Genomic DNA, 24,531 nt, shown 5'->3' on the forward strand with positions numbered 1-24,531 from the left:
ATATGAGGCCAGAGGTTGCGTAAATAAACCTAACAAGATCTGGGGGAAGTGGGAGTGCTTGGCAGGCTTTTAGGTTTCTTGATTGTGTATGATATTTTCCTTTTTAACAATGTGTAGCGGGGTCTTAGGATTCAACCATAATTGTTTAATGCCCGTTGGCATCATGTTGAGTTGTACACTTTATGGTTTCATGCAAAATCAATAAAATCTCTTTATCAAAAAAAAAAAAAGGCCAGGGACTTTAAAGTCCCTGCTGCCTTTGGTATGCGACCCCCAGCTATCCCCACAACTAGGAGAGGCAACCCCCTTCCCTGAGGCCTTTCTGTTTCAAGGACAGGTGGGAAATTCCTATACAGGAGTGGTGTTGCTCTGCCAGGCTGGACACACCTCTAGGGTGACCAGCCTGAGGTGAACGCAAAATTAGGAATCCCACCATCTTGTGTGTGGTAGAATTAGGAATTCTGGGACAGGGTGATTCCCAGGCCCCAAAGAAAGTGGTCATCTGGGGGTGTAATGACCCAGGGGTAAGAAGCTTGTTGGCTACTGCCCTTCACTCCCCTTAAAGACCTTGAATTGAGTATTTGGGGGATCCCCTGGTACCAGGACTTCAGATCCCGCCGAGCTCAAGGAAGAAGTTGGACACTGAGGAGTCGCAAAAGCAAGAATAGAAGACCAGCAACTGACTTGGCACCAACCCTGCTGGCCTGCCTGCTGTCTTTAACAATTGCACCTAAGACAACTCGTTCTGCAGCTCCCTATGCCTCCAGAAGCCTAGGAGGGGATCTAGCCTTCACTCAAGGCCCAGGAACTCCAGTTGAGTAGCAGAGCTGCTCCCCTACATCCTATTGGCAACCCAGAAGAGCTGTTCGAACTCCTGATTGCCAAAACCCAACATCGGAAAGCACCACTGCACTTGTGCCCCCTAGCATGATTTGAAGTGACCAGTGGTGCCGATGTGGTCCCCCGGCCCTCCAGATCTGAAGCTCATCTTTGGTTTGCCAACTGTGGACTTCCCAGTGCTGCCTGCAGCCTCTTTGTGTAGACCCCCCATACTGCGAGTGCCTCCAGTGACAAAAGCCCAACGCCTTAGGACACCTCTGCACCTGGCCACCCTGGCCTGAAAAGAAGAGGACCAAAGGTGTCCTTACGTCCTGAGCATCGTGAGACCAGAGCCCCCCAGACTGGCCCCACCCAGTCCCTGATTGCAGCCTCTTTTACACTGGACTGATCTCCATTGAAGTGAATGGGACACCCGATGCTGAAACACACCTCTGTATCTGAAAGCCCAAGAGCCCACCGAGGTGACCTGTTGATGTGGCCTTGGACCATGGCCCATACTAACCTTAAGTCCTGAAGAACAGTTCTGTAAGTCGCTGACAAGTGTCCGAATGCAATACATGTTTCCCCCCCAACCCCTCTACCCCCCATAGGATAACATTACACCTTGAGAAATTTCGAACTTTGGAAACCTATTAAAAATAATATCTCGAAATGTACTTACCTGACTCTAATGATCTTGGTATCTAAATTCATATAAAACAAAGTGTTATTTTTATAAATTGGTGTCTGATTTCTTTATTGATTGTGTATTTCGCTTACTGGCTCTGTGGGTGCAATAAATGCTTGACACTATCCTCTGATAAGCATTACTGCTCGCACACACTACCATGAAAGAGAGCTTTTAGGGTTATTTTAATCCCTGCCAGCCAATATGGGAGGGACTACATGCATTGTGTCACCCTACAATGGTACACTGCATAGATGGCCAGCTTCCTACAAAGTCCACATGATTGTAAGCCCTATTGACTCTTGGACCACCTAAAAAAAGTTTTGTACTGGGCATTTTGTCATGCAGAGGTATTTCTGCATTGTTTCTCACTAACCTTTCAGTGTAGGGTAAGTAGGCTTCCATGGTATGTGGAGAAAAATACAGAGTAATCGCTTAGTGTAGTGTTAATTCAGAATCAGTGTCCCCTCTGAAAGCATTACCTTTTTCATTTAGCCCCTCTCACATGGAAGAGCCCCTGCAAGTCAAGTTATGAAGAAGCCTCCAGTCCTGAGACGACCATCCTGTGAGGAAACAACTGGTGGAAGTTGTATAAACCAGAGGAGAAGGATACCACCAGGAAAATATATATGTATAAAAATAAAAAAACTTATCTCCAGGAAAAAATGTTCTAGGATTGGAGCCCGAAGTCATAGACAACAAATGAAGTGCAAAAATTGTCTTACGACGTTGCTTTTAACACACATAATCCTAAAAAGATCAGAGGTGGTGGTTAGGGATCTCTACTGCTGAGCGCAAAAAAAAAAAAAAAAAAAGAAAGAACCGGGGGCTCAACTGAGACAGTGATGGATACCAGAATTGTGGTGGTGCTTGGCAGCCTGAAAATGACAGATTGTTTTTTATATTACACGGTATTATGTGCTTACAGGAACAACTTTATTTCATTCAGTTTGATGAGCTTTTGGTTAGTGTGGTAATTTTGCTAATAGAAAAAGAAGAAATAAAATAAATGTAGTGTTTACAAAGATCTAGTATTGTTGCATTCACAAAGATCCTATAATGGCGAACGCGGACACATGCCACAGTAATTTAGCACAGTGAACAAAAGGATCAACTGTCTCATATTATCCATTGACCTAAGAGGCCAACTGACCGTCTACAGTTTTTAAAACGAACTATGGATCATCTGCAGAAGTGACCTGATGAAAGGGATTGTTAACTGAATCTGCTTTCTGAATTCATGAGAATAAACTTGATGAAGGAGCAATGTCATCAGTCTAGTCTGTTTTACTCTCAGTCTAAAATTGTGCTTTGCAAAAATGTACATCCACGTTGACTTTTGAGATATCTGGAAAGAACTTGGCTAATCCTTGAGGACTGAGTCTATGCCAAAGTTCTAGCATTATCACAGAGTATGTTAATACGTTCCATTTATAGTATATAAATAAAGTATATAACTTCATCTTAAGTGTATGTCATAAAAATGGTCCGGCCCTCCTGACTGCAATTGAGTATTTATACTATAAATTATTTTCTCCTTTTATTCTTGCAGATCGGCTCTTGGTATCAATTGACATAGCACAATACCTAACCAGTAGCAGCAGACTTTTTTTTTTTTTAATTCTGTAGTTCACTGGCATTTTTCACAGCATAAGGTATAAGTTGCCTCAAGACATTTCTGCAGAAGTGAAAACTGGTGATGGATCGGTGCTCTTGGTTCTGGAAAGAGTACCCCAAAATCCTACCTTTCTTTGTGAAATGTAAGGATACTTGGGGGACTATAGTGTTTGATGTAGTTCATGACCCTCATCCTCTGCTAGGCTATGTGTAACTGTGGTGATCCCTTGATTCTTCAGCTGAGCTGTGTGTTTCACAATTGTTGATGTACTGCAAGTGGTGCATGTACAGTAATTGTACCAATTCTTTTTGTTCTTTTACAGACAAATTTACTGGTAGAGTTGAGTAGAACACATCCTGTGTCAGGTACGTTGCTTTTGCAGTTTTGCTTTGATTTCTTTATTATTATTATTATTATTATTATTATTATTATTTTTTTTTTTTTTAGTATCCTGTTTAATAAAGGCCTTTTCTGCTGCAGTGCTCACAATCTGTGTCTGCTGTGCAGTATAAATACTGTCTGTTTCCCTGTGGCCAAGCTTTATTACAGATTTACTTGGTGTGTGGCTAACCTTTTCAAGTGCAATACAATGGCCCCCTAAATTATGCGAATAAACAGTCATTATTTAGTCCGGTCTTCAGTGCTCCATCCGTTAGCAGCCCTCAGTCACTGGCCAGTTCATGTAGAAACCAGCTGGATACACAGTGCAGTTTGCTTGGATGTGAGGTAGTTGCAGACTGTCCCTTTCGTGGGTGCTTAGGCATTTCAAGTTTCACTCTGCTCCACTTACCAACCGCTCCCATGACTCATATGTTTATGATTTTATCGAGATCCTTGAATTTAGACCTGGGATAAATGTGTGTGCATTAATTAAACACAGAGACAAAGGGTAGATCAGTCAGTGCAGCTATGATCTGAAATAATACTGAATTGTGCAGATTTTCTATTATCTTCCCCCAGATTGTCAATTTTGTTTCTTCTGTGAATAACCAGTGCAACTCCTTAAATAACACATTGTGTCACTTTCCAGAGCAAAGGTATGAACTTGTCCCAGTTTACTCTGAGTCCTCGTCCTGTAAAACTGGTCTAGCACTGATAGCACTTCACCTGATATTATCTCCAGGGCGAATAAGAGTAGGGAGTAGGGCAGTCTTGTGGAATACTGTAGGAAGCTGGCTCTTTTTGTAGTATACCAAAATGAGGTATACTGTGCAGAGTCCAGCAGTCCCAAGGTGCTCTCTTACGGGGGAAAGTGGTTGAGTAGCCTTAGGCTTCTCAGCGACGTTTACCACATGCACATAGTCAATAAATTATACACATAATTCAGTAAGGAGATCCACACCAATTTATAAAAATAACAGGTAGCTTTGTATATATTCAGGTACCAGAATCAACAGGATTAGGTAAGTACTTTTTGTAATAGAAAGTATCACAGTTTTGAAAAGTCAACAGTGCAGTTTTGTGGAGCTGCAATGTTGCTCTATACGGGAGAAAACATATACGCCAAACAAGTACTACACAACAACTTAAAGGATCAATCTTCCAGACTTACGGTGAGTATAGGATAGGGTCCTAGACCACACCAACAGATCACCTCCGGTGGCACTGTGGCATATAGGTGCAGTTCAGCATCAGGTGCTGCATGGAAGTCAATGGGGATCGGTCCATTCTGAAAGATGCTGCAGTTAGGGACTTGGGGTCTAGTTGGGATGAACCAACTTGGGGTTTTAGTTCTTGTGATGCTTAGGGACTTAAGGGCACCGGTGGTCCTTTGCTCCTTGCTCCAGGGCAGCCGGGTGCAAAGGTGTCTTGGACCGTCAGGTTCCTGTCACCAGTGGTGGTCGCAGTGGAGAGGGGCCTGCCGAAAGGGGTTGCAAGCTTGGACGAGGGGTCCAGTCTGACCAAACCAGCAAGTGGGCTCGGGTCTTATGAGACTTGGGAATGTAGGGATACCTGTGGTCCTCTTCTCCTTGGTCTGGGTGTCCAGGTGCAGTGGACCGTTGGGTTTCCGTGAGCAGGGGTGGTCACGGTAGAAGGGGTCTGCAAAAAGAGGCAGCATACGCCATCAGGAAGTCTACAGTGGGCTTTGTCTTTGAAGGACCGTGAAACCACACTGACACCGGTGGCCCACTTCAGCTAGGCCTAGGATGCTCGGGTGCAGCGGTGCTGTCTGCTGTCTGATTTTTTGGCGATACAGGTCCTCTCAGTTCAGCTTGGATGCCTGCAAGATGCAGAAGAGCAGCTCCGCTACTCCGCAGGAGTTCCTTGTTTTTCGGTGAAGGCTGGCAGCCCTCCTGGGCTTTTGGAGGCACAAGCAGCTGCAGGACAAGGCAACTTTGGCATAATTGGCGAAGTCAGCTGGCAGGGTTGGCGCCAAGTCAGTCACTGGTCTTCAGTTCCCGCTTTTCTGTCTCTGGAGGGTCCTCCTCCTTTCAGGTTGGCAGGATCTGATTTCCTGATGCCAGGGGCTCCCTTAAATTCTGGATTTAGGGGAGGGTAGGGTGGTAGCCAATGGGGTACCTATGCTTGGGGTCACTACACCCCCTATATGGCCACTTCCTGTGGGAAGTGGGCATAACCCTGTCCCAGAGTTCCTAGTTCTGCAATCACCAAGATGGCAGACTTTTACATTTCGTGTCCACATCAGGCAGCTCACCTTAAGAGTGGGACTGACCTGAGGGGTGGACGCGCCTCTCCGACTACTAATTTTCCTGCATGTCCGGGTGCCAAATGGTCCTGGGGGGGGTTCAGAATCTCCTCTGAGGAAAGTCAGATCTACGTATCAAGGGCGGTGGGCTTCTCTGAAGCTCCCTGCCTTGGAATGCAGATATGCAGGTCATCCTGTTGGGAGGGGAGTTTTAACACCCCTGCCAGAGCAGGCTTTGTTCCTGACCACCCGAGATCAACGGCTGTCACCCTTGGGGGTCAGAAACGTGTCTGTCGGTGGCAGGTGGATAAAACTAGTCAGCCAGCACTCCATCAGTTGGTTGGGATTTCAGGGAGTACCTCTAAGGTGCCCTCTGGGTGCATGTATTAATAAATCCATCACTGGATTCAGTGAGGCTTTATTAATACGAGATGTTTGATACCAGAGAAGCCATCATGTAGCTGGGGAACTTCTATTGACCGGTGTCCTGCACATGTACTTAAAATACCTTCCCTGATCACTCACTAGGTCTAAGAATCAACAAAGACAAGTTATACAAAAATATACTGTATTGCATAAAACATCATTAGACCAAGCACAACATGTATCAGTAATACCCTGCTCCATGAGCAGTTGTCAGAATTTTACTCAGGTTACTAGTACTCTGCGAAAATAAGCAGTAGTCAGGTAAACACATAGAGTACTACTATTCTGCAACACCAGCATTAGTCAGGTCATCATTTTCACACAAAAAAAAAAAGCTCATGTCATAATAAACAGATCATCATGTATGCACTTAAAAGAGAAATGTTTCCTCCTTGCACAGGTCCTAAAAAGCACACCCTCCTAAAGGTATATCCGGCAGATCCTGATAAATACATATGTCACCACAACACAGTCAACACGACATATGACGACATATTAGGTTGCAATCTGCAGAAACAAACCCTGAGGGAAAAACATCACATGGATAACCCTTCCATGGTCCCTTGTACAAGACATTTACAGCGCATCTGTGCCTCTCATATGTATATCGGGGCACACTTCGTCCTCACAGGAGCTCCTGCGCTCTTATTCCACTCAGGTGGGACACTCTCCTGTTGCCGGTAATGGGGCCTTTGTTGAGGTGTCTGTCCCGCATGTAGTTGCCCCGGTGCCCCCCATAGATGGTGCACAGGGACAAACACACCTAGTGTGGTGGCGGGGAGGCCTCGCTGGGTCCTCCCTGTGGAACAATGTTTCCAGGCCGCTGGACATGTTGGCGTGGGGTGGCTTCCCTCAAACTACCTGGTTCCCAGTAGGGCGGCCGGTTTGGTGGGGGAAAGGACCCGCCACACTTACCCTGTTGCCGTGGAGGGACCTCGCTGGGTTCCCTTTTCATCGGTGGGAGAAGAGAGACAGCCGCCCGGGGTCCTCGCGGGGGCCGCCGTCTCCTGGGCTCTGAATCCTGGTAGGTAAGGGACTCTTGGCAAGGGTTCCCTCCCATCCTGCCACTGGGCCAAGGAGAACAGCTCCCCCCTCCTGCGGGAGACCTTAGGCGATCCTCACACTCAAGTGCTTACTTCGGCACAGCAGCTGTCCACAGCCACACAGTGCAGCTGCTCTTTCTCCTGTCCTGGTCTCGCATGCCAATCCGCTTTACTGGGCCACAGCGGTGATGGCCCACAAGCTGCACACAACAGGCAAGTGAGGGGTAGCGTGACCGTCCGAGCAGCCCCGATGGCAGGAGTGAGTACCTGCTTGGCCCTACGGGCCCCACTCGGAGCAAGCTCGTCCACACTAGTTCCCCTGCTCCTTTAATCTCACCCATGTTGGGGGGGGAGGGAAGCGGGATTGGGGGCGGGGCACTGGGTGATACAGGTGCTTCCTTGCACCCAAGCAGGTGCTAATTTCAAAAGATAAAAGTGCTGCTCCTCACGAGCTGATGCCTCTCATGCTAGTTTTTTGTAAGTAGGCCAAGGAGTGGGGCGCATCGCTCCCCGTGCGCTCAGCTCCTTGGGAGGCACCGGAGGGGACACAGAGGGGCAGACAGGCCAGCACACAAGTGGCGGTTCCTTCTAGCAGCCCCACAGAACCTTGGCAGTCCGGGAAAAGGCTGGCAGCAGGGCACCATACAGAAAAGTAATCCAGATGAGTTATTTGGACCACCAAGCAGACACCAGGTAGCAGGCCAACAAAAGAAGAGCTGTCCAAATGAATACTTTTATGCAGTCACGCAGTCCCTCTGATAGAGGTTCTGTCTCAGGTCCAAAAAGTGCTGTAAAAATGTGGGGGACAGCCCCCTGCACTTATACTCATTTTGCGCAGCTTCAAGTAAAGGGGAGAGGGGGTTTCAACCAGCACTAACCAGTTCCAAGAAACATCCTTTACAGATCCACGTGTGCCTCGCCTCTACCTTTCTTAGCCCAGGACACCATTCATTATGTAGATGTTCTCTTGTTACACCTCCAACCTACCTGTGTACAGGCTGTCTGAGAAGTATGCACAAAGTCCAGCTGTCACTCTGCCCCAGACATGGAGTGGAGTCAAGCTGCAAAACACCTTAGTCATAAGCACAGAGAAATGCTCACTTTCTAAAAGTGGCATTTCTATAACGGTGATAAAAAAAAAAACACGTGCACCAGTAAGCAGCATTTCTCACTACCATTCCACAATACCAAACATGGCTACGCCACCTCTCATAGATCAGACAATACCACTTATACAAAGGTTAGGGCATTTCCAATGCAATCCTATGAGAGGAGCAGCGCTCATAATAGTGGGAAACTAAATGGTCTGTCACTACCAGGATATGTAGTACATAAAGACATATGTCCTACCTTTTACATACACAGAACCCTGCCTGTAGGGCTAGGTAGGAGGGCCTTCTTTAGGGATGACTTATATGTAGTAAAAGGGGAGTTTCGTGCCTGGCAAGTACATTTAGATGCCAGGTCCTTGTGGCAATGACGGTGCTCGCAGGCCTTGCAGTGGCAAGACTGAGACCCTTTTGAAAGGCTACTTCTGTGGGTGGCGCAAGATGCGCTGCAGGTACACTAGTAGCAATTAATTTTACAGGCCCTGGGTATAAGGGATACCAATGTACAAGGGGCTTATAGGTAAATTAAATGTGCCAGTCCGGTGTAAGCCAATCATACTAAGTTTAGAAGGGAGAGCACATGCACTCTAGCACTGATCAGCAGCGATAAAGTGCCCAGAGTCGTAGACCAAACAAAAAGAGTTCAGAAAATCAGAAAGAAGGCAAAAAGTTTGGGGATGACCCTGTAAAAAGGGCCAGGTCCAACAGGGACCCTCTTTGGTATCCATGCCCTAGGTACCTTGAGTATGATTTACTAGGGACTTACAGGTGGGGGGTGGTGGGAGTATTGCCAGTTGGGTAACAATTGTATAGTTTTAGGGAAGGAGATCTATTTGGCACTAGAGACCTGGATAGCAGGAAACCAGTGTACTTTAGTCAAAATTGCATCAAATAACAGGCAAAAAAGACCGGGTGGCATGTAAAAAAGGGGCACTTTTCTACTAGTACCTCTCTCTAATGTGCAGCTCTCAATTACAGGGAGGTGTTGACACGCGCCATTGGTTTTGCGTTAAGTAGTTGGACCCTTTAATATATTTGATTCTTGTAGGAAAGTACCATCTTTCTTGGCATGTTACCCCCACTTTTGCCTGTATGTCAGTATGTTTTTGCCTACTTCACTGGGATCCTGCTGGTCAGGACCCCAGTGTTCATAGTTTATGGCCTAATGTGTGTGTATAGTGCTTAACTGTGTCACTGAGGCTCTGCTAACCAAAACCTCAGTGCATATGCTCTCTCTGCTTTTAAATTTGTCACTATAGGCTAGTGACTTCATTTAGCAATTTCAATTGGCAAACTGGACCCCCCTTAAAAGTCCCTATTATATGGTACCTAGGTACCCAGGGCATTGGGGTTCCAGGAGATCCTTATGGGCTGTAGCATTTCTTTTGCCACCCATAAGGGAGCTCAGACAAACCCTTCCACAGGCCTGCCATTGCAGCCTGCGTGAAATAGTGCACACACTATTTCACAGCCATTTTCACTGCACTTAAGTAACTTATAAGTCACCTATATGTCTAACCTTCATTTACTGAAGGTTAGGTGCAAAGTTACTAAGTGTGAGGGCACCCTTGCACTAGCAAAGGTGCACCCACATAGTTCAGGGCCAATTCCCTGGACTTTGTGAGTGTAGGGACGCCATTACATGCATGCACTACATATAGGTCAATACCTATATGTAGCTTCACAATGGTAACTCCGAATATGGCCATGTATGGTGTCTACGATCATGGAATTGTCCCCCCATTCCAAATCTGGTATTGGGGAGCCAATTCCATGCATCCTGGGGGCTCCACCATGGACCCCCAGTACTCCCAAACCAGCTCTCTGAGGCTTTCAATGCAGCTACAGCTGCTGCCACCTCACAGACCGGGTTCTGCCTTCCTGGGGTCTAAGCAGCTCAGTCCCAGGAAGGCAGAACAAAGCATTTCCTTTGGGAGTAGGGCGTTACACCATCTCCATTTGGAAATAGGTGTTACAGGCTGGGGAGGAGGAGCCTCCCAGCCTCTGGAAATGCTTTGAAGGGCACAGATGGTGACCTCTTTGCATAAGCCAGTCTACACCGGTTCAGGGACCCCTTGTCCCTGCTCTGGCTCGCGAAACTGAACAAAGGAAAGGAGAGTGACCACTCCCCTGTCCATCACCACCTCAGGAGTGGTGCCCAGAGCTCCTCCAGTGTGTCCCAGACTTCAGCCATCTTGTTTTCCAAGGTGTGGGGACACTCTGGAGGCCTCTGAGTGGCCAGTGCCAGCAGATGACGTCAGAGACCCCTCCTGATAGGTCCATACCTGATAAGGTAGCCAATCCCCCTCTCAGGGCTATTTAGGGTCTGTCCTGTGGGTTTCTTTTCAGAGTCTGCTTGCAAGTTTCCATCAGGAATCCTCTGCAACTACTACTTCGTCCTCTGACCTTAGATCGACCTCAGAGTGCTCCAGGAACCGCTGTAACAGCAACAAAGTATCCAGAAGGGCTACCTTTCCACTGAAACTTCAGCTCCAGCCAGTAACTGCAACAGTTTCCACGGTGTGCAGGCTCTGGGGACTGCCTGCACCAGAAGGACCGAAGAAATCTCCTGTGGAGTGACAGTCACTCTCCTGCTGAAGCAGGCACCTTCTAAGTCGACGACTGGTTCTCTTGGACTCCTCTCCTGGCTACGAGCGTGCTCCATGGAACACAGAGGGTGAACCCCATCGACACAGACTGCCCTGAGGTCCTGCTGTCCCAATTTGGAGGAGGTAAGACCTTGCGTTCTCCGAGAATGACAGTGCCCCTGTGCACAGCGTCTTCTTCACCTCCTGAGGCCTCTGGGCACTATTTGCAAAATTCCTTTGTGCACAGCCTGGCCCAGGTCCCCAGCACTTTATCCTGCGACGCTCAACTTGCTGAGTTGTTCCCCAGCGGCGTGGGACCTTCCTTGGTAGTGCTGCACCAACCTCATTTTGCACGTCCTTTGTCTCCGTGTCCTGGGACTTCCATGGGTGCTCTCTGGTGTCCTGAGGGCTCTCTAAAGTGCTGAGAGCCCCTTCTTCCTCCTCACACAGAGTTGAGGCCCCCAGGTCCCTCCTGGGTCCAGATAGCGCCACTTTTACGCAAAACGCGACTTTGCCGGAACCAAGGCTTGTTGGAGGAATCCAGCGCCAAAATTCGCCTGCATCCAACTTCTCTCTGTGGGACATCCAGTGCATCACGCAGGCACCCGCTGACATCTTCCTTGGGTGCATTTCTACAGTCTTCGTCCAACCGGGGACTCTTCTTTTGTACCCTCTTCTGGGTTGGCAGGGGCTCCTGTCCTTCCTGGAACTTCTTTTGACTTCAGGACTTGGTCTCCTTCCCGGAATCCACCATTTGTTGTTAACAGTCTTGCTTGGTTCGTGCAATAACTCTAATCACGACTTGTAGTGAGTCCTAGGGAAACTTGCAGTACTTTACTCCTGCTTTTCTGGGCTCTGGGGTGGGGTAATTTATTTACCTTTACTGTATTCTTATTCTCTCAGCGATTCTGCACACACTACACTTGTCTAGGGGGGATTCATGATTCGCATTCCACTTTCTTGGTTTGTGTTGCCCCTAAACCTATTTGCTTCCATTACATTCTATTGCATTTCCTATTGTTTGCACTATCCTATGTCTAATTACTTACCTTATTTTGGTGTCCAGTGTATAATACTTACCTCCAGAAGGAGTATTGCTTCTGAGATAATTTTGGCCTTGTGTCACCCAAATAAACTACCTTTATTTGTGGTGACACTTAGTATTGTCTTTATTTGTGTATAAGTACTGTGTAACTATAAGTGATATTGCAGGAGCTTTGCGTGTCTCCTAGTTCAACCTAAGCTGCTCTGCTACAACTACCTCTAGACAGCCTAAGCTGCTAGAACACTGACTACATTTCACTAATAAGGGATAACTGGACCTGGTGTACGGTGTAAGTACCCAAGGTACCCACTACAAACCAGGCCAGCCTCCTACAATTCTTATGAATAAATAAATCCAGGATTTGTAAAGTGTGTAGGATCACCTGTGAAAGGTCTCAAGGCACTGGATTGTAGGCATGGGGAGATTAAGTGATTTGCCCAGAATCAAAGGGTGTGGAACCGACATATATAATGTAGGACTCCACATAAAAAAAAAAATCCCAGTTCATAATATCAAACTTGTTCGAGGTATCCAGAGAGACAAAAGCAAACTCTTAATTTTAATCTGATGATTACTCCACCTCAAGAGTATGTCACTTCAGATTTAGGATTTTCCACCTGTGCAACATTAACACACACTGATTCTTATGTTTTAGGCCAATGACATCTGTCTTTTCACTAATACTTGCCGAACATGTTTGAATTCTCATTTAGCATTGATGGTGAGCGGAGTGCTTGTAATCAATGTAGTCTTTTTTTGGTTTGGTACGTTTATGGATCTTGCTTCTTGTGTGGACTATGTGTCAACAGTCTTTTCTAACCCAGGAGTTTTCAGTAGCCTTTCAGCGAAGTTGTCCTTCTAGGATGAGAAGAACTCTACAGGGTACCGAGTCCCACATGCAATTTCTCAGCATTACAAAGTTTAACAGCATATCAGTTCCTCTTTTCTCTAGGCCACATGTGTGTGTGTAATCCCTCTGATCCTCCAGGGAGCATCTCAGTACTCATAACTGTGTCAGTATCAATCTCTGCAGAGTATACAGTTTCTTTGTCAAGAGCTGCCAACTAATCGGAACATATTACACTGACCCCATCTTGTGTGTGTACAGTATGTGAGTATTATCCTCTATACATCACACACAAAGTTATCCTATCAGCTCTTTAATCTCGTACTCAAATTATATGGTATGGGACTGATATAGATTCTACTACCGTGGATACTAATAACACAGTTTTAGTTGTTTTATGTAAGAACCACACCCACTCTAGTAGTGTCATGCTTCATCATCGGGTCGCATCCTGGGCTCTAAAAAACAGAATTGGCTCAACCATGTTCCTGGGAGAACTTGCGATAAGGGACATGTCGTAAAAGTCAAGACGAACATATGATCACAACTCCTGATGGAATGTTGATGTACATAAAATAAGAAAAGGACATAACGTATATGATCATTCTGTGCAGTGCAATCCATGGGGGTTAATTGCAAAACAAAAGTGAAAAGGGTCTAGTGTAGTCATTAGTCAGTGTTGCCATACCCAACTGCAAACTCTTCTATTTTACATAGGAAGACCAGGGGGATGCCCCTGTAGTCACACACCGCAATGCAAAATATCCCATAATAGGCAGAGAAGATAAAATAAGAAGGTGTAAAATGGTTAGTCACACTTACTTTAATGTGAGCATAATGCCAGGTGCGCCTCAGTGAAAGAAAGTACTGAAGCACAAACCTCCTTCAGTAATGGGTTCCTAACATACGGAATCACAATGGTTAACAATATATAAAAAAAGGAAGAAAAAAATGAGAATAGAAAAAGCAAGAAGGAAAACATTTTTTTTTTTTTTTTGAAAAATAGGAAAAATACAAACAATGGAAAGAATAAGAACGTAGAAAAATAGGCCAACAAACACAATCTCTAATAACCTCAACAATACTGTAAATAAATATTTATTTAAAAATACCTTTATGTGTGTCACAATTTATAGAAATGATATAAAGATTTTTTTTTTATATATATCCTGGGAAACAGAACACTAAAAAAGAAATATGCACTCACACAAATCAATCATCCAATTAAAAAGGATAACCGAGACAACTGGTACAAAACAAGGACAAGGAACACAATCAGAATATAGTTCCCTTAATTACAAAACACTCCCCAATATAGCGAAATATCAAATGACACAGTAGCAATAAAAATCTACCATGACAGGATACTAGTATTCATATAATGTGTTTTGATGATATCTATACAGTCCTAATTTGCTAGATAGTGTCTATGTTGCGGGAGTATATTTCTTCTTTCCTAAAAGAGTTATTGCAGTCTGATCCTTATTGCCAAAGGGAGAATGGCGGAAAAAACATAGCATCCAATATATCGAACTTGTCCAAATCAGTGATGTCTTTGTCTGGGTCAAGGCGTGCTGACGTGCGTTTCGGTGAACCGTGACCCCAAAAATAGGTCACCCACCTTCCTCGGGGCACAAATATTTCACATATATATAGTTTTCCCAGCGGAATAATGAGAAATCATCAAACACATACCTAAAAATGTTAAAAGTCAATTGTATCTGTTGGCTTAGAAAGTAGATGAAACAGAGACAAATAGCGAAAAAGATGTAAATAGAAAAGAAAGAGAAAAAGGCAACACTAAAAAATAAAAATAAAAACATACAGCAGATGTGTCAATACATAACCATAACCTCAACTGGTGATGGACTTTATACAGAAAAGAAACCAACACTAAGAAAACAGAGATTAAGGTGAAATATTTATTTATGTTGCTTTATATTTCCATTTACCTTTATGGAATATTCTTTGATAATCTCCTTAATCCTGTGTCCAGAAAAGGGTTAATAGATGTGTGTTTACAAAACAGACCACAGACTTAGGTGAAGTCAGCTAACATACTCTAGTGCATGTGTTGCCAAAAGGCACTTAGTACTCTCCAACAGGGCTCTTGAGGCTCCACTCCTAATGATATAATGAGGGGTCCCTAATGAATCATTAGAGAATGTACCTCCTAGACAGGGGAAGCCAAAACAGCTAAATACATTTTTCAGACTTAGCTCGTCCCTATATAGTCCCAATCACATTCCTTTTATATTAGGACTTCTTGTACTTACACTGTAATAAATTCTACATAAGCCCCACCTCATAGGTGCTAATCCGAAACATTCGCAGTAAGGACATGGTCCCTTCTCATAAACTTCCTCCTCTTCCACTCCGACTAACACAAAGGTCTGCAGTTGAAGCGGAGTTGACCTCTTGTGTTTAAGCGATCCAACAAATGCCGCAAATAAAGACCGTCTCACAAGATATTATGAGCCTTAACTAAAAGTTTACAACCGGCGCCAGCAATGTAGGACCTCCAAAGATACCTAAACCACAAAACTGCCTCAGTGAAAGAGCCACTTACTTCCTCAAGGGGTCATGTCACTTTTCAAAACCTAAGAATAACCATGTCTCTTCCTGGTTGCCCGCTTGTTTCCATTATGAGCTTGGTAAATATGTAAGGCTCTCAGTGAGACCCAAATTCGATGCTCATTTCCTCTTGACATCACTTGCTCATCCCAGCATAGTGTGTGAATGTGCATATCTGCGAGGGGATCATGGGAAACATTATATGCTAAGAATAAGTTTAGTATTTGCACAATTAATAGTGCAAGGAAGGAGTCTCCAGATCCTATTAAACTTAAACCTTCAAACAAGCAATAAAAAAGCCTTTTTAAATACTTAGCGTTCAAGCCGTGGTTTAGTGTCATCATAAGTAAGAAAAGGAAAAAGTAATCCTCATTCACATTAATATTTTGGATATGGCTCCAAACACATGAATTGGCTAGTAGCACAATTCTTGCAAATTAAAGCATAGATACAGAAAATTCTGTGATCAAAGTATAGGTTCATTCTGTCTGCAAGGGGGTATACAGTTAAATGGTGCACCATAAGGATTATACTAATGACGTTTTTGTATGGTATTCAGTTGATTCCGTGGGATCTAGTTATTAAGGCCAAACTTATGTGTTTGTAACATATAAACCCCCATTTACTGCTCATGTTCAAAGTGTGTTTTATTCATGTCAGTACTGGAAGTTATTTTCTCAATGTTAGATCTTTGTATGATTTTTTTCAAGATAATAGGTCATCATACATGTCGTAGTTATTCGACAGCAAATGTTAATTCAGTATTCAATGATTCTTTTTTTGATTTTTCTAGATGTCATACCTTTTCTACTGCAGTCTGCAGGAACAATAAATAAGGTAGATGACATTAGAAGAATTGCAGTTTGGATGGTTTGTTTGTTCCTGGGGGAGTATCAAACCCAATTCTATTTCTTTACTCTGTAATGTGATGTGAACAAACACACTGAACATTGTCCTTAAGGGTAGTGGCCTATAATAATGAGGGAGATGCCACAAGGCTCTTAGATCATTTTACAACCCTGGTTTAGTTCCTTTATGAACCAGCAGTTCCATTGTACTAGTATTCCTTCAAAAAAGAAAACAGGAGTTTATCAAACTTCAGACTATTGCAGTTCAAAATACACCAATGCTTATTGATAATATTATTTACACTCTTCTGCATAACACCAGGCACAACATTGTCAATTTTGCAGAAAGTTGTTTCCTGGAAAAATAAGTTATCAGCCCACTAGGAAAATTAATGATAATATCCACATTCCACAACCTTCAATAGTGAGGTAAAGGTGGATCTGATAATCTTATTCATTTCACTAACTTACTCACTAGGGCGTGCTTCCCAGTTGATTTACTATCTTTCCTCAAATGCCATGCTGAAATGGCAGCACAAAAATTGTATAATGACCTGTAAGCAAATCTATCTGAAGCCTTTTGAGATAAAAAATAAATCTCATATTGTAATTCAGCCTCCACAGGATCTACAACACATTTGTTGCACCATCACACCCATCTCTTCCAACAAGAAGAATATTGATTTGGGGTATTTGTCAACAAGGATTGTCTGATGAAAGACTGTTACAGTAAGCCCAGCATATCCCAGGCCACAATGTGCAGTTGCCCCTGTAGCACCAAGGGATGTTGAAGTCCTATTCAATCTTACAGCCTCTCGAGAAAGGACAGAAGTCTCATTGGAGAATCACACAACATAGCTTGAAGGACCAGGAATAAGGACGGAGCTTTCATAAGAATCAACTCTGCCCTCTAGTTCCTCACCCGAGCTGCCACTAGAGGAATCATCATGCATGGGAGAAGGACATACTCGAGTTTCCCATTCCAGTCTTAAATAAACACATCTGTGGCCACTGCATTTGGGTCAGGCTTCCAACCGAAAAACCTCTCCAGTTGGTTGTTCAAGCAGCAGGCAAAAAGATTTGTGTTGTAAGGGCCTCATCTGTTCTGTAAGCTGTGGAATATTTGAGTTTGCAGCCTCCAAATCACTGGCGTTTCAGGAATTCTACTCTGCTGCATTAATTCTCTGACTCAGTAGATAGTCTGACATTGAAATCTTGTGCTGCAAGCCAAAGTGCAAAAAATCCTTCACTATTTTTTCTAGCTTCTTGGATTACGTTCCACCCAACATGTTGATATGATGTACCACCAAGACATTGGCCATCTGCAAAAGGGATGCAACAATCCGTCTTCTGAGGATATAAAGTCCTTATGGCACAGGAACCCACCAGAAGCTCCCGGCAATTTATGTGAAGCTCCTACTTGGATTGTGACCTGTGGTATCCAGTAGAAACAGAACTACTTCTGAGTCCCCCCAACCTCATCGGCTGGTGTCTTATTCCATGGCCAGCTCCTGTTGTGAACCAGTTATGGTTCTGTCATTGCTGTCATGAGTTTCAGCCACCAAGACCGCTCTGCTTTGGCTTCCAGGGATAGTTTCACCTGATCTGCATATGAGAGACCTTTGTCTAGATGCTGAGTCTTTAGCCTCTGTGATACCATGGGAAGGAGGGGACCTGGAAATGTTGCCTGGATTGTTTCAAGAACGCTCTGCATTTAGTCACAAGTAGAAATCTACTTTTGTTTGTTCACAAGATACCCTAGTTCCAGCAAAGCATGTATCATACAAGGCAGACATGTTATCGATTTTTGTCTGGTCCTGAGCCATGAGTGATATATCATCTAAGCTGACAACTAATCACATTCCTCTGGTGTGTATTTGTTTATACTAATGACTTCATGATCTTTATAAAACACCAAGGGGCTTGGGACACCCTGAGAGGGTGAACTGCAAAATCGTACCATTTATTGTTTTTTTCCAATGAAACTATAAAAGTCTCCTGTGAGGAGCAAACGTTTTTATAGTGGGGTACACGTCCCTGAGGTCCAAACTGAACATCCCGTCGTGGTCCTGAAGTAGATCTATGAGAAGGTGGATACCCTCCATTTTAAAGTGTCTGTAGAGGACTCAAACATTGGACTTTAAATTCAGAACTAACCTGGAAACCCTGTCTTTTTTGTTCACCAGAAAAATATTGCAGCAAATACCAGTCAGGTGAGGACGTGTCCGACATCTTGCTTGTTTCTGCAATTCTTTGATCTTTGCTCTGTTCCTGATGGGGAAAGGTTTGAGCTGTGGTGGAAATGTGTGTTGACTAGGGGAACCACAACTCTATTTTGGAACCTTATACAGTTTACAACACCCTTGCATTGTTTGTTAACTGACTCCACTTGTGGCTGAAAAACTATACCCCCACACCCCAAAGGTCCTTCAAAATTAAATTTATTTCTGGTATCATATTTACCTGCAGTATTTGATCCTAGATTGTTTGTTGGTCATTCTGTATCCTCCCCGAATATACGAGCCCTGAAAGGGAAGAAGGTTCTCATTGCATTATTGAACCACCGCCTTGTCTGCGGTTTAAGAAACCTCTCTAAGGACGTTGGTGATTGGATCAGCTCAGTGATTCTCTCTTACTGTTTGTCCTTTCCAAAACGGCCAGATTGGAAAACTTTCTTTAAAGATATTTAAGCTTTATCTAAGTTAGTAAATGAATGCGCAAATTTCACCAAATCTTTGGCAAAGGAGTCTCCACATAAAAGGCCATTGGCCCTGCCTCCGCTGTTGCAAGTTCACTGAACTTTGAGCCTGTCCTCATAAGGATCGATCATCTTCATTCAAAAGCATAATTGACATTTTCAAGTTGACAGATTTCTTGTTGTGCTGAGACGGCCAACACACCCGGGACTATGAATGTACCGTAGTCCTTGTATTAAACTGCCATTTTCAAGATTTATGATAGTGGGCCTGAGAGATCTAACATCTTATCTTGGCAGGCCGACCAGGACCTGTCAATTACTTTTTAGGAAAGTTGTCATGTTAGGTTCTTGCTCTAATGTTTCGGGTACTTTGCCATTGAGGACAGGCTGCAGGCATTTGGCTTCGAGATGACTGTGCACTTCTCTTTTGAAAGCTTTACACATCAAGATTGGACATAATCTGCACCTGGTGCAAAGGGGTCCAATCGGAAGACCTTGGATATACAGTGTCATCTGGATCAAAAGCAGGCAAAACCAAGGGCTCCGTAGAGGACCCCAAAGGTGTAGTTGCACCTTGACAGGGTGGCCCCTTCAGTCTTTTGAGGTTGGTTATGCAATTTCACTGGGAGTCGTCCAGTTGGGTTGAATGGTCGGTTGCAATGTCTGAATCCCCGTCAACTTGTTTCCCCGGTAATTTAGCCTCACTGGTCGAGGGACCCAAAGCAAAATATTGATGGTCCATGAGTATGCTTTAGACAATTTGTCCAGAGCTTCCGAATGCGGCCATCTATTTGTTTTTGACTTGGCCTTATGCTTTTCAGTCTTGGGGTTCATTGGACTGTGCTGCGGGATATGCATGCAGTATCTTCCTTGGCCTTACTCTGAACTTACTTCTTCAAGTGCCTGGTGAAGGGTTGGAGTGCAACCTCCAAGGCTCTATTTACAGATTGTTGTACTGATTCAGGCTTCTGAAACGTGTAGCTCGTGAGCTACTGGTAGCTCTCCAGCTACCTGTGAGTAGCTCTCCTGTGTGCAGTCCAGCCTACTAAATTAGAACCTTTTGTTTGGTTGAATTAATATATGTATACTAAAATTGAATGGCGTGTATTTATTATGAAAATGTTTGTACTGTACTCTCGGAACCCATAATTTTCAAAATCTTTTTAAAGCTAACATCTGAATCATGCAGCCTTCACAGCCTCATTACTAACATTATTACCTTGGTGCCAGGGGGCATTGTACCTGTGGCTAGTATGTTTTCCCCTTGTTGAGGCATTCCAAATTGATTAAGCCTTTTTTTACATTACTGTTGGTAATCATGCACTGAGGTGATGACGGCTGGTAGCCGTGCATATGGTGGTCCCTAATGTAATTGTCTGAGGTGTACAACACTAAAATTACTAGTAGCTCATGATGATTGTCATTGAACATAAATAGCTCTTGATAGTGAAAAAGTTGGAGACCCCTGTTATCTAATTCCTCCACCAAACTCTCCTCCATATAATATTGATAATCACACAATTTCTCATAGTTGTCTACACCATAAGGATCAGACTCTGCCATACTTAAGCTCTAATTAGGCCGGTATGGTAGTATATAAAACAACAGGGGTGACAATATTGGAAGATGGTACTGAAGTACTCAAAGGAGAGAACTACTCCAAATATTGCCACAGAAATATTAATGATAGTGTTTTGAGGTCATCAACATAACAGGCTTCTCAGGAATATCTTGTATTCAATTATTTTACACCCTAGGTTTGTCCTTCTTGGGCGTGGAGAAAGCTTTACTTGTCGGCATGCTTTTTATATTAGCGCCTATACAGAGTCTGCTCAAATTCTTCTGGTAGCCAGTGTGCTGCGTAGCTTCCAACCCGCAATTGTTTTGATTGTACCATTGAGTGCAACATTGCTCTGCAGCATAGAAACTGAAATATGACTGTGTGTGTGTTGGTCGTTAAAGTAGTCCCAGCACGCACATGGGCGCACTGCTTCCTGAACTCAGAGACCTGCTTCAGAGTGTAACACAGAAACTCGTGAGTGTCAATCAATATTTGTAAAGCACGACTACTCACCAGTGAGGGTCTCAAGGCGCTGGGGGGAGGGACCTCACTCGAAGAGCCACGTCTTGAGGTTCTTCCTGAAGATGGTGAGCGACGGGCTTTGTCTGAGGTGCACGGGCAGGTTGTTCCAGCTCTTTCCTGCAGTGTAGGTGAAAGAATGTCCTCCGGTGGTGGTTTTGCGAATGTGAGAGACGGTGGCCAGGGTCATCTGGGCAGAGTGGGGGGATCCCACAGGGGTGTGGAAGGAGACCCAGTAGTTCAGGTAGGCTGGTCCTGCATTGAGTATGGCCTTGTATGTGTAGGTGAGACGCTTGAAGGTGATTCGCTTCTCGACCAATCGCCAGTGGAGGGTCCTCGGGTGTTGGGAGATGTGTTCTCGGCGAGGGAGGTCCAGAATGAGTCTGGCGGCTTTGTTGGCGAGTTGAAGTGTTTTGGTGTTCCTAGTTGAGGTGCTGGCATAGAGGGCGTTGCCATAGTCGAGCTTGCTAGTGACTAAGGTGTGGGTGACTGTCCTGCGACAGTCTGTTGGGATCCATCTGAAGATCTTCTGAAGTTTGCGGAGTGTGTGCCAGCAGGAGGCGGTGACAGAGTTTACCTGGCGGGTCATGGATACGGAGGAGTCGAGGATGATTCCTAAGTTGTGGGAGTGCTCTGTCGGTGCACGGTGGGGGGGCACTGAGGGATGTGGGCCACCAGGAGTCATCCCAGGCTGAGGTGGCATTTCCGAAGATGATGAGCTCAGTCTTGTCACCTTGAGGCAGCTTTCTCTCATCCAAGTGACAACTGCTTCCATTCCTGAGTGGAGGTTCCTTTTTGTCTGGGTCTTTGCTAAGGTAAATGATGAGTTGTGTCTCATCGGCATATGACACGATGTTCATACCAGGGGTTCTGACGATGGCAGCAAGAGGGGCCATGTATACGTTGAACAGTGTGGGACTCGGTGAGGATCTTTTAGGGGGTCCGCAGTTGACTCCTGTGAGTCTGGAAGTGTAGGGCGGTAGTCTGACCCTCTGCGTCCTCCCAGAAAGGAAGAAGTGGATCCATTCCAGGGCTCTTCTGCGGATTCCTGTGTCGTGGAGTCTGGTGCGCAGAGTGCTGTGGGCGACCATTTTGAATGCTGCTGAGAGGTCGAGGTATATGGGTGCTGCGGTGTGGCCGTGGTCTAGGAGTAATCGAATGTTGTTGTTGGCTGCCAGGAGGGCTGGCTCCATGCTGTGGTTGCTGTGGAAGCCGGACTGGGAGCTGTCCAGGGAGTTGTTGGCTCGATGAAATTCTGTAGTTGTGCATTCATTGCTTTCTTCAGTACTTTGGCGGGGCAGGGTAGCAGAGAAATGGGCCGGAAATTCTTTCGTTCTGATGGGTCGGCCGAAGGTTTCTTCAAGAGAGGGCGTATTTTAGTGTGTTTCCGGTCCTCAGGGAAGTTGCCCGTGTTGATGGAGCAGTTGATTGTGTTACGGAGCTCAGAGGTGATGGATGTGCTGGCTCTGATGTATATGAGGTGTGGGCAGAGGTCCGAGGGGGTTCCGGAGCGGGTGCTGTTCTTGATGTTGACTGTTTCCTCTGTGGTGAGTGTGGACCAGCTGTGGATGGTATGGGTGGTTTCTGGGGGGATGGGTAGGTCGCAGGTTCCGGGGCCAGGGTTTTCCAGGCGGATGCTGTAGTAGATGTCCTAGATCTTGAGGTGGAAAAAGGAAGCAAGTTTGTCGCAGAGGTCCTGCAGGGGTGTGGAATTTATTAAAATATCTACTTGTCCAGGGGACAGGTTGCTTCTCAAATCTACTTGTCCTGTAAAAAGATCTACTTGTCCCTTTGGTGCCATGTAGTGTGGCGACAAACTATGGCAGCAATCTCATTATGTAAGAGCTCTGATAATAGCCTCTCTGATTATGCCAGGGCTACTACCATAGTAGGGCTTGAATACTTGCAGTTTCAATCCCTACTGTAGCAATTTCCTTATTTTGCCACCTTTCTGCAGATCTGCATACTGGGGCTGGAGGAAGCAGTAAGCAATAGTTCCAGGGCTGGAATGCCTTTGAGACTGCAAACCTACTAACCTGCATGCTTTAAAGATTTTCACCAGCTTCTCTCAAATATTTTCCCCTATTAAGAAAGGTTGGACATCTACTCCTGACAGTGGCAGAATTAGAACTTAGAGGGAAAATGAACTTGCAAATGGTCAATAGATTTTCACATGAGCAAATCTACACATGCTTATTTACCCATGCTAAAATACAATTCACAAATATTTTATAGGGGTACGACATATACTATGGGTGCACTTTTGTAACTTTCTTTAAGAATTTGGGGCCACATGTAGGTAGGTTCAGATTTGCGACCCGCAAATCCGAATGTAGGATGGTGTCCCTGACACCATCTGTGATTCGCAAGGGCTTCGCAAATGCCCACCTCATGAATAATCATGAGGTGGGTCACAATTTGCGACCCCCTTGCGAATGGCGGCCCTCACAGGGATGGTGGCCTGCTGGAGACAGCAGACCACCATGTCTGTGACTGCTTTTCAATAAAGCTTTTTTTTTTTTTTTTGTAATGCAGCCCGTTTTCCTTAAAGGAAAACGAGATGCATTACAAAAACGAAAAATGAAACGTTTTCGTTTCATTTTTTCAGAGCAGGCAGTGGTCGACAGGACCACTGCCTGCTCCGAATTTTTTTTTACAGTGACATTCACAATGGGGAAGGGGTCCCATGGGGACCCCTTCCCTTTTGCGAACGTGTTAGCACCCATTTGAAATGGGTGCAAACTGCGATTGGTTTGCGCCCGCGTTCGCGGTCACAAATCAATCCTACATTGCACTGCGAGTCGCAATTAGGAAGGGAACACCCCTTCCTAATTGCGAGTCGCAAACCCGTTTTGCGATTCGGTAACCAGGTTACCAAATCGCAAAACTGGGTTTGTGCATCGCAATGTGCTTTTTGCACATCGCAAACAGCGAAAGTCGCTGTTTGCAACATGCAAAAAACTACCTACATGTGGGTCTTGGTCCCTAATTAGGTCTGGTGTTAACAAAGACATTTTGTTTTTATTAAACTTCTATTTCTCTCTCTTTCGGCTGGCTTTACTGTGAGTGATCGCATTCTGCTCTTCCACAAGGAGCATATTGGCACACAAAGTAGTTTTGTTCAGTGTCAGGAACTACAGTGGCAATCAGTGACGTAACAAAACTGGAGGGTGCACCTTTGCAAAGAACATGGAGGAGCCCCCTCTCCAGACTCACTCAGGGCAGGTGCTGTGCTGAAGGGGCCCCCTGGAGGGCGGCTGCGGGGCCTTTGTTATGCCACTGGTGGCAACGTGTGCTTTTAGAGTTCAAAAACCTTTGGGTTTTTTTTTTGCCAGTGTTTGTTACAATGTTGAGGGCCTGGTAGCTCCCACAACAATAAAGTGTTACAAAAGCCATGTCAAAACAAGACACGCATTGATGAAACTAAAAGACTTATAAAAATATGTCAGATCAGTTGGCTTTGTCAGTGTTTGTTTATTTTCATGCTTCCCATAATCGTGT

The 24,531-nt window shown here is 44.9% G+C and overlaps 1 protein-coding gene across 4 annotated transcripts in view; it reads left to right on the plus strand.

Annotated features, from left to right (window-relative positions):
* LOC138267441 (SURP and G-patch domain-containing protein 2-like) overlaps positions 1-24,531 on the plus strand; it is a 122,311-nt gene that overhangs the window by 19,621 nt on the left and 78,159 nt on the right. For 2 of the 4 annotated variants that reach the window (XM_069216381.1, XM_069216382.1), the window contains exons 2-3: positions 3,448-3,490; positions 16,198-16,241. The gene's annotated coding sequence lies outside the window, so the exon portion shown is untranslated. The remainder of the gene's footprint in view (positions 1-3,447; positions 3,491-16,197; positions 16,242-24,531) is intronic. The other 2 variants (XM_069216379.1, XM_069216380.1) reach the window with 1 other exon arrangement.

The sequence above is a fragment of the Pleurodeles waltl genome, chromosome 12, assembly GCF_031143425.1.
Source record: "Pleurodeles waltl isolate 20211129_DDA chromosome 12, aPleWal1.hap1.20221129, whole genome shotgun sequence".
Taxonomy (NCBI): Eukaryota; Metazoa; Chordata; class Amphibia; order Caudata; family Salamandridae; genus Pleurodeles; species Pleurodeles waltl.